Raw genomic sequence first — 10,601 nt, 5'->3', positions numbered from 1 at the left:
TTAAGGTGTTGCCATTTCACAGGATCACAGTATTAGCAACAAAAGTACATGTCTCCATGATAGTTCTCTGTGTTCTTTCTTTCAGATATGAAATTTTCTTCTGTTTTGTGCTTTTCAGCTCCTGAAACATAATTTCATCTGTATAGGATATGACAACTCTATAAGGATACGAATAATATAGAGACAGGTTTCAGAAGACATTATAATCTTAAATACAAGGAACTTGGCTAATTTAGGAGGTTTCCATGTAAAAACCTTTAATGGGAGTAAAGGTAGCTGACTTGAAACAACTCTATGTCAAATAGCCATTTGTTAAGTAAAAAACCTATTTCAAAGGCAACAAAAATTTAAAAAACAAACTGGAAAACACCAAAGTTTCAGAGAAAAACTCTAACATCTTTCTGTGCGGTCCTGTTAGGTTTTGTACTTGCCAAGAGGTACTGAAATCTGTTTCACTGAGTCAAAGAGACTTTAACCAAAATGAAACAGCTCTGGACTGGGTTAATATTTCTAATCTACCACCAAAAAATGATCATAATTGAATTTTGAGAAACACTATGAAAACTTTTCATAGACAGAAAATTATTTTTATGTGAATCAGAGATGACAAATTCTCCAGATGCCTTTGACTCTGGTATTGGACATCCTAATGGAGGTAAAACACTGTAAGACAAGAAAAACTGGATGGTGTATGCAAGGAACAAATGGTATTGAAAACATAAATCATCAAAATGGAAACTATCTTAGTCTGCTCAGGATGCTATAACAAAATATCTTGGACTAGGTGGCTTAAACAACATTTATTTCTCACAGTTCTGGAGGCTAGGAAGCCTGAGATCAAGGTGCCAGTATTGTCAGGTTCCTGGACAGAGCTCTCTTCTTGCCTTACATACAGCTATCCTCTTGCTGTGTCCTCCCATGGGAAAGAGGGGAAGCAGGCTCTATGATCTCTTCCTCTCAAGGAACTAATTCCATCACAAGGGCCCCACCCTCATGACCTCATCTAAACCTAATCACCACCCTAGGGCTCCACCTCCAAATACCATCACACTGGGGTTAGGGCTTCATTATATGAATTTGGGGGAACACAAACATTAACCCCTAACAGATGCTATGGTGGAAGGTCCTGGTCTGCTACAAAGGCTGCAGCAGTAGGATTCCATAGAACTAACGTCCCTGACAGTGAAACTGAGGGTCAGGGAGAGACAAGAGAGAAAGTAAGCAATGTGAGGTTAAAGATTTTATATCTTTAACTCCTGAATATGAGAGATAATTGAATCAGAATCACTCTTTAGCTACAGATGTATGGGGCCTACATGCCCAAATGCATGAATACCCAATCAAACAAAGTCTCCCAAGCTTCTATCTTAGGTTAGCTTCCAAAATCTCTATCTAGAGTACTAAGAATGCTGGTCATTGAGGAAGATAATATAAAAGACTGGTAGATATCTGGATTCCTAGGAGTAGGAAATTTTTAGTGACAGTTAAGGACAAGACTGGTCCAAATGGTATTAAAGGCTTAGTTCTCCTGCAAAAACTCCTCATGGAAAAGCCAAACTAAAGAAATTGAAGTTGGGACTTCTTTCACTCCTAAATTTACCTATAATACTGGCAAGTTTAATATTTTCAAATCAACTGCCAAGAATGTTTGTTAGTGCAAAAAAAAAAATAGTAAAAGAATATAATCACTCAATTCCTTCTTCACTTGTTGACAAAATTAATCAACAGCCTCATTTATTCAAATTGATTTGAATGGGCACCGACAACAAATGGGAGTTTTTGAAAACACTGAAATGGGACAGAGTGGAAGAGGAAGGTGAAGATGGAAGTCAAGTTGGTCCTGACTTTGCATTAAGAGCAATAATATTCTCCAGAAAGTGATATCAACCAAAGCTTTGATGAAAATTATATTCCTTAAGAGAATGGCAATGCTGCTCTAATTTCCCAACAAATCAGTCTTCAAACTTTCCACAGACTGATGTGAATACAGAAAAGGCATTTGGAACAGTGCCTGGTACACAGCAAACCCTCAGTAATATTAAGTGTTATGTAATATAATAAGAAATTTGACTTCTGTCAGCTCTAGACTTACAATAAATTTAGGCTGTACTTTGCATGAGTCGTAGCTCAATATTTGGGCATGTTCAGCTGGTTATTTGCAGGTATCAGGGTAAGTACTAGGTTCTGGAACTTATATTCTGGTGACAAGGTAAGACATAAGCACTCAAAATTATACTGTTCATGCCAAATGCTAAAAAATGAAATTGTAGGGTACAAACCAATTGCTAATCAATTTGAGGAGAGTAGGAAGTCAAAGAAGTCTGGAATTTAGGACTTCTTGGAAAATGTAGACTTCACAAAAAAATTCTTATTGTGAAGGTAGAACATGGACAGGAGCTGGGCATCACATTTGAAAAAAAATAACATGCTCAGATATTTTTACAGACTAGTTTTATTTTTTAAAGGCATATTATTTACTTTTTAACCCCTTTTGAGCAATGAACTCAGATTAATATGAGATAAGTGCTCAGTAATATGGGAATGTAAAGAATATTTTAATCAAGAATTGGTTTAGAAAACCAAACAATTGTCATATCCTTCCTATATATGATGAATTTATACAACTGACTCAATGTAAATTGAAATGGTTGAATTTTGTGGGATTGCAGCATATTCCAAATCTTTATAAGCATGAGAAAAGTAGTCAAGACTTCCTAGGTCAATCAGGCAAATTACTGCCACATGTCATGCCTTGCAGCAAACCTATTCACATGTTACCTCATGCTCTCTGTGGTCTGCCCTCAATAGGACCCATCCACAAAACAGATGCTCTTAAAAACCAAAAGCCTAACATGCATCATGGCCCTGCTCCTTGGTCTGTAATGGGAACAGGTGCATCCTTGATTATTTACACAGAATGCCAAGAAAAGGGACTTGTAGACAGAACCAGAATGCCTTCCCTGGGCTTCTTTGAGAGTGCTCATCACTGGCTGAACCCCAGGGATCAGGAAATGGGATGAGAGTGAGCAGAAGGAGAGCAGTATAAACGAAAGATTAGATTCAGGAGTTTAAAAATAGAGCTGAAGGAAAAATATACTTGAGGAAAATATACTTTGGTTTCTCTCAATTTCCATTTGTTTCTGAGAAGCTGAGGAATCTTGTTAGAGATAGCTTACTAACAAGAATCACTTTATTTTGAAGAATTAAATATGACGCTGATAAAATATACAACTTTGTAAAATTTATGAACAATGTTTAAACATGCAATCATCTTCTTTTTAAAAGACGAGATGATTATGTGCGCAAAAACAATGTGTCAAGAGAGGCTGCGGCATAGAAGAAAGCATTGGTCTTAGAATGAGGTTTGGCTGGTGTCCTGCTTTCCACTCTGCTGTCTAAGTGATTCCAGCCTAACAAACTCATGTGAGACATTGCCACCCATCTCACAGGTTACTCCAAAACTCAAATGGATTGAATAGTGATCCCAAAACGATATATCCAAGTCCTTGTACCCCTGGTACATGTGAATGTTACCTTATTTGAAAATTGCATCTTTGTAAATGCCATTTGCACCTATATGGATGGACCTAGAGACCGTCATTCTAAGTGAGGTAAGCCAGAAAGAGAAAGAAAAATACCATATGATATCACTTATGTGTAGAATCTAAAAAAGAAAAAGAAAAGAAAAGAAAGAGACACCATGAACTCATCTACAAAACATAAACAGACTCGCAGACATAGTAAACAATCTTATGGTTACCAGAGAAAGGAGATGGGAAGGGATAAATTTGGGAGTTTGAGATTTACAAATGTCAGCTACTATATATAAGAATATATTTTTAAAACATTTCTGCTGCATAGCACAGGGAAATATGTTCAATATCTTGTAATAACCTTTAATGAAAAATACGAAAATGAATATATGTATGTAAATGCATGACTGGGACATTGTGCTGTACACCAGAAATTGACATTGTAACTGACAGTGCTTTAATTAATTAATTAATTAAAGAAAATCGTGTCTTTGTAGATGTAATTAAATTGAGTCTCATGATTAAATCATCTTAGATTTAGGGTGAGTCCTAAATCCAGTACAAATGTCTTTGTAAGAGACAGAAATGGAGAAGTCACAGGGACACAGAGGAGAAAGCCATGGGAGGATTAAGCAGAGTTAACAGTTATACAGCTACCAGCCAAGGAGGATGAAGAATTGCCAGCAGTCACCAGAAGATAGGAAAAAGGCATGGAACAGGTTCTCCCTCAGAGCCTTCAGAAGGAACTGAAACCTTGCCAACACCTAGATTTCAGAATTTTGGCATCCAGAACTATGAGAGAATAAATTTTTGTTGTTTTAAGCCACCTACTTTGTGGCCAGAAAACTAAAGCAGACATAACAACTGCAGATAGCAGTCACTCAGTTTTTCACAGAAATTTATTTTAACTTCTTTTGAAAGGATTATAAATATTTTTGGATTACAACAGTGAAATTTGTGCTTTTGCTGGGTGTAAGTATCTTCTGTTGCATCTTATCATGGAGTGCAACCACTTCAAGAACATCATTTAGATATTTTAGTTGCAAGCAACAGAATCAACTCAAGCTAATGCAAACAAAAAAGTAAAAAACCTACTAGATTACAGGATGGGAAGTTTTTTATGTTTTAATACAATTTTATTCATGGACACTGAAATTTGAATTTCATATAATTTTTATGTCACGAAGTATTCTTTTTTTATTTTTAAATGTTTTATTGAAGTGTAGTTGATTTACAATACTACATTAGTTTCAAGTATATAACATAGTGATTCAATATTTTTATAGATTATACTCCATTTAAAGTTATTATAAAATAATGTCTATATTCCCCTGTGCTGTACAGTATATCCTTATTCTTATTTATTTTATACATAGTAGCCTTTATCGCTTACTCCCCATCCCCTATCTTGCCTCTCCCCTTTTCCTTCTCCTCACTGGTAACTACTAGTTTGTTCTCTCTACCTGTGAGTCTGTTTCTGTTTTGTTATATACATTTGTTTGTTTTATTTTTTAGTGAAGGTTGGAGTTTTGAAGGGAGGTTACAAGAGTATCTCTGAGACTCAAAAGAAGAGTTGAACAATCAGGATTCAGATTTATTAATAGTTGTTTCTAGATTTTAACAACAAATCAGAAGATACTTGGTTCTTTATTCTGGACTGAGACATACTGCTTCTGCAGCATTTTCCTCTTAGAAAACTGACAGTTGAGGTCCAAATAATCAACCTTTAGGGAAAAGAATCTCAATTGTCAATGTTATTTGAAAGAATTTAAAGCTTTCCTGAAAAATAACTTGACACTTAGAAATAGAGATTTGTGACTCTTACATCTAAATAGATCAAAAAGTAATCCCTTCATCCCAAACCCTTAAAAATGAACATGTTGTTGTTGTTGTTTCCTTTCCATCTCCTTTGGGAAGAGAAGCATAGTTTGAAAGTTTAGACTCATTTCAATGAAAATGTAACCATGACTTTTGAATTCTAGGACCCACGCTAACTAGCTGAAGTCTTAGGATATACGTCTCTCTGATAAACTACTTACTTTAAACTACCGTTTGAGGAAATTATTAAGTTTAAATTATTCTGAGATGCAGCCAGAAACAGGACATTTTTCAACAATATATTCTATTTGCCTTCGGCAATCTGCTCTTTACTCCATTCAAAATTCTTACTAAGAGATGAGTTACTGCAACTGGTAGATTTCCTGCTCTGGAGATTTATGTGAAAATAAAACTTAGACCACAAGTGAAATCAATTTGATGGATTCCTTCAAACTAAAGCTTAACCCAGCAATCTTTATTTGGAAAACATTGGCCTATGGAGGAATGAAAAAACCTAAGCTTACAAATATTTTTCAGGTAGGGAAATAAGGCATTTACTGAAAACCCAAAATATATAGGAAAAAGGGTAGAAAAGATTGATTATACAAGGCTTTGGAAAAAAATTTGAATAGAAGAGCTTCTTAATATTATGCAGATGAAGTTCTTATAACCCCCCTAGAATTAGAATAATTAATATTTAAATTTTACAGCCATAAGTTAATAGGTATGTAGACATATAAAAACCAAAATGACCTCTGTTCTCTAGATGCTATTGTCATAAATTAGCACAATACACCCCTCAATACAGTCTTGTTCCTTTACTCAGTTCCTAACACACAACTATTATTTGTAAGTGTTAATGGTACCATACATTGATATTTTTCCAATTGCAAGTAACAGAGACTCAATTCAACCTAGGCTAAATCTTTTCCCTCTTCTCCAGCATTCCTTTATATTGGTTTCATTTTTATGAAGATTCCCCTCTATGTGAAAGCAAAGACGGCTCCAAAAGACACTCGGCTTACCATAATTTTAGGAGAGGGTGCCTCCTTCCCATTAGAGATAGAAAAAAGTAGCTAGAGAATAAATTATTCTGGTCCTGAGCCCATCAATAGGCCAAAAACTCAAGCTAGAGAGGTGGATACGCTGCCAAGTCTGAGTCATGGGCCAATCCCCGGCACAGTAACTCAGATCAGCTCCATGAGCTATACGAAGAGGAAGGGTGTTCCTGAAAGGAAAAGAGGACTTTTCCTCCAAGGAAAAGGCCGAAGAATGGTTGCTGGGTTTACCAGGTAGAGCCCCAACTGGAAACAAATGGAACAATCAAATTAGGGTAATTCAAGAAACTTTATTTTTGAAGAGACAAATCACAAAAGTGTAAATGTGGTATAGAGGAAACACAAGTTCTTAGAACTTAACTCAGAAGAGCAGTTCAAAGGGATAAGCTGACAACTGAGATCTGAATAATCAACCCTTAGGGGAAAGAAACTCCATTTCCCTAAATGGAGCAGTTACTAAAACCAAGAAGCAAAGAGTCTTGTAGAAGAAACCACCTTGAGAGGAGCAAAGAAATAAACCCTCCCTCTTTCCAATCTCCTTCCAGGACTCCCCATTGACTAAACTCAACTGAGAGCCAGGAAACAAGGGATGTAAGCCTTAAAAGTCAGGCTCCAGGGCAGACAGCAGAGTAAGTGAGGGCAGATAATGAATTTGGAGGGGCAAATGGAAAACGCACAACACACTGAGTAAGCAGAATGAACTGAATCCCTGAATGTTCACCCATTCATTCAATAAACAATAGTTGAATCCCTCTATGTACAAGACATGTTTCTAAGCCTAGAAAACACAAGAGTGAATGAGACAGTCCCTGCTCTTAAGAAGTTTAAGAAATTCAGTCAAGAAAAAGGAGACTGCTACTTCTTAAAAAAGCGTGATGAACACATTATGACTCCAAGAATTTAAGTCTAGAACAGTTTTTCAGTGAATTTTTTTATATTCTTACAGATAGATTTTGACAAGTAAATGTTTTTCCATATAGGAAAATACCTAATACTTCCCTAATGGAGGCCATAAATGGACTCACAGACACACAGCTCTTGTTTTGTTATTTTTGCTAGTTTTTAAAGCAATCAGATATTCTCTAGCTCTAAGAAAAGGTACACAGTACAGAAGGAGCACAGAGAGAAGGACTGTTTTTAATGGTGCATTAAGGGAAGGATGTACTGGGGAGGACTGCCATAGAAGTGAGCCTGTAATTGAATCTTTACAGAACAAGCAGGTAAATCAAGAGAGAAAGAGGAGTAACATTCTAGACAGAGAGAAAGAACATTATAAGGAAAGGCATGAAGTTGTATTATAATATAGTATATGAAGGCAGCCATACAAAATCCAATATGACTAGAAATTGTACAGGGTATGGGAGCTATTACTTGATGAATGAAAAAGCCAGAAAATGCTACTCTGTGTATGTGTGTCAATTTTTAAAATTAATAATGGATAATGTACTTTACATTTCTTTTCTATACCCCTGCATACTCCAAGGTTGTAAGTAATGGTGCTTAATAAAAAATTATTAGACTAAATTTATGATTTGTTTTCTTTATCAACTAAATATTCACGATTGGTTGGTTTTTTAATAAAATTCAAGTGAATATTATTTTCAAGAAAATACCAAGTAGAGGTTTAAGAAAAATAAGAAAGATGTATGTTTCCAGTATTATTTTAGAACTCACTTTCCAACTAAACAATAAATTCTTCTAAAATAAAACTATCCAACTATAACACTGAAATAATAATTCAATGAGGAGTTATTTACAAATAAAGGAAGTCATACCAAAAGACTGAAGATTCATAGTGACATGTTTTTTGTTTGTTTGTTTTATTTTTTTTTCTTTTAAGTCTAAGAAGTTTAAAGACATAATTTCTGCAAAGTTACTTATGGTCACCATTTATAATAAATAAAAATTTTAAATCCCAAATTACAATATAAGTAGAATAAAATGAATCATGAACCATATGGAATATTTTTTACAGAATTCCAGGTTAAAAAAAGACTAAATAATATTAATTTGATTATAAATTGATTATAAATATTTACCTTGCCCATTAACAATACTGAAATAAAACTTTCAATTATAAAACTAGAATTAAGCAGTCATGGATGCCCATCTTCCTCCTGTCTGTCTGTCTGTCTGTCTGTCTCTGTCTCTCAGGTTAAGTTCAAAAAAATTTTAACTGTCTATAGAAACTCCAAGGGATGTAATGGAAAAGTAGAGGGGAAGGTCTGCTGCAGATGGGTAGAAAAGAAATGGAATCCAATTCTAGTAGCTGCATACTACGGTGCCAAGAAACCAGTCACCAGAATGTTCTGACATGCTTGCCACTGAAACTTTGGGCAGAAGTACAGTTTTAAATGTACAAAAACCATCCTAGGACTCAGAAGACCTGAGCCTAATTTTAAGTCTGTCATCAACTTAATTTCTTTGAATAACTCCCTCAACCTTGAGCAAATTGCTCAAACTTGCTGAGCCTAGAAATATCTTCACCCCTAACATTAGGATGTTGAACAAAACCATCTCTAAGTTTCCTTCAAAGTTTCTGTTTGTATGACTAGCTATTCTTCTCAACACCCGAAATAAACTCCCTTATCATTCTGCCAAGAGCACAAGTTATCTCTAAGTTTCAAGGTCCTCAAGGTCTTAACATCTGCCCCAATTTTTGAAAACTTAGGTGAGTTTAATTAAAAGTTAAAAAAAAAACACAAACCCTGGGTTAGTCCTCTAATCTGGAGTGCCCAATCTACTGTGATGGTAGACTCCAATGGTTCTCATGAACGCTAATGGACTCAGAAACTTACACTTGAACAATACTCCTAGGCTATCTCGAGATAGAAACAGAAATGAAAAACCTGGTATTAAAGAAAGAACTCTAAAACCAGCCTTGACTCCAGCCACTCAGTGCAAGTTTGAGATTTGAAATTACTGAACATTAGACTTACTAATTACCATATGGTGGCTAGAAAAATAAGTCGTTAGGATCCTATAAAAACCAGCCCTCATCACACTACCCTAGTCATCATGCTTCATCCTTAACAAGTCAAGAATCAGACTGAGTAATAAAACCACTTAAGATTTATCTCCACACTGTTTTCTATAGTGACTGCACCAATTTACATTCCCACCAACAGTGCATGAGCTCTTTTCCCTACATTCTCACTAACACTTGTTATTTGTTGTCTTTTTGACAATAGCCATTCTGAGAGGTATGAGGTTATATCTCACGTGATTTTGATGTGCACTTCCCTGAGGAGTAGTGCTGTTGAGCATCTTTTGATGAGCCTGTTCATATCGTCTTTGGGAAAATGTCTATTCAGGCTCTCTATCCATTTTTCAATTGGGTTGTTTGTCTTTTTGATGTTGAGTTGTATGAGTTCTTTGTATATTTTGGGTATTAACTCCTTGTCAGATATACTGTGTGCAAATATCTTCTCTCATTCAGTAGGCAGCCTTTTCGTTTTGTTGATAGTTTCCTTCACTGTGCCACAGCTTTTTAGTTTGATGCAGTCTCCTTTGTTTGTGTTTGCTTTTGTTTCCCTTGCCTGAGGTAATAGTATAGAGATTCCTCAAAAAATTAAAAATAGAATGACCACACGATCCAGCAATCTCACTCCTGGGTATTTATCCAAAGAAAACAAAAACATTCATTTGAAAAGTTACATGCACCCCTATGCTCATTGCAGCATTATTTACAATAGCCAAGATATGGAAGCAACCTAAGTGCTCTTCAACAGATAAATGAATAAAGAAGATGTGGTATACACATATATACAATGGAATATCATTTGGCCAATAAAAAAAAATGAAATCTTGCCATTTGCAACAACATGAATGGACCTAGAGGATATCGGCTAAGTGAAATCTCAGGTAGAGAATGACAAATACTATATAATTTAATTTGTATATGGAATCTAAAAAACAAAACACATGAACAAATATAACTAAACAGAAACAGAGATAAAGATACAGAGAATAAATAAGTAGTTTTCAGAAGAGAGAGGGGCAGTGAGAGGAGAGAAATAGATGAAGAAGACTGGAGGTAAAAACTTGCAGTTACAAAATAAATGAGTCACAGGTATGAAATGTACAGTGTGGGGAATATAGTCAACAATGTACTGTCTCTGTATGGTGACAGATGACAACTAGATTTATTATGGTGATCATTTTGAAAATCACTATGTTTTGCACCAAGAAT

At 35.3% G+C, this 10,601-nt stretch overlaps 1 pseudogene; it reads left to right on the top strand.

Moving 5' to 3' along the window:
* The first annotated feature begins 603 nt into the window (after positions 1-603).
* LOC116664444 overlaps positions 604-10,601 on the top strand; it is a 50,395-nt pseudogene continuing 40,397 nt past the window's right edge.

Source organism: Camelus ferus, chromosome 6 (genome assembly GCF_009834535.1).
Source record: "Camelus ferus isolate YT-003-E chromosome 6, BCGSAC_Cfer_1.0, whole genome shotgun sequence".
NCBI lineage: Eukaryota > Metazoa > Chordata > Mammalia > Artiodactyla > Camelidae > Camelus > Camelus ferus.
Note: the sequence above shows the minus strand (reverse complement) of the source record. Positions and strands in the feature narration are given on the sequence as shown.